We start from the raw sequence: 749 nt of genomic DNA on the forward strand, positions 1-749 counted from the left end.
AAAAAACAAACTTAATTTTTTTTCTTTTTGAAGGGGGTGGGGGGCTGATGGGGGGCGAGGGTAGGGAGTGGGAGTAAAAAATTAAAAATTGAAATTAGAAATATCATTTAAAAATAACTTTTACTCCCTCCGTTTCACAAAGAATGACCTCCTTTCCTTTTTAGTCAGTTTCAAAAAAATGACCTCTTTCCTTTTTGGTAACATTTTACTTTTTGTTTTCCACGTGGCATGTTTAAGACCACAAGATTAAGGGAAATTTTGTACATTTGACATAACTTTAATTTAGGACCACAAGATTCAAAAGTCTTCTTTAATTTCTTAAACTTTGTGCCAAGTCAAACCAGATCAATCTTTTTGAAACGGAGGGAGTAATATTTTTTTGGGAAGGGGTGGTGGTAGGGGATGGGGTAGGGGTGAGGGTGGGTAAAACAATTGAATTTTAAAACAAGCTTTAAAAAATTTTCATACCCAAGTACTGCAATTTCTGCCCCTTCAATCCATCTCGTCGAAAAATCAAGATTTTCCGTCTGTGCTTCTTCCTTCTAGCCTCCACCTGAACTACCGGTAACTTCTTCCGCCGGAATGACATTTTGCGGCGGGTCTGACTGAATATGGATGTGGAATTGTCATTAATGCTTTTACTTTTGTTGACGCTATTTTGGTTCGATTTAGCCATTTGTCTTACAAGTATCACTATTTTTTTGTTCGAATAATTCTGTTTATTGAACTAACAAATATATATATATATA

Source organism: Solanum tuberosum, unplaced genomic scaffold (assembly GCF_000226075.1).
Source record: "Solanum tuberosum cultivar DM 1-3 516 R44 unplaced genomic scaffold, SolTub_3.0 scf00099, whole genome shotgun sequence".
NCBI classification, from domain to species: Eukaryota; Viridiplantae; Streptophyta; class Magnoliopsida; order Solanales; family Solanaceae; genus Solanum; species Solanum tuberosum.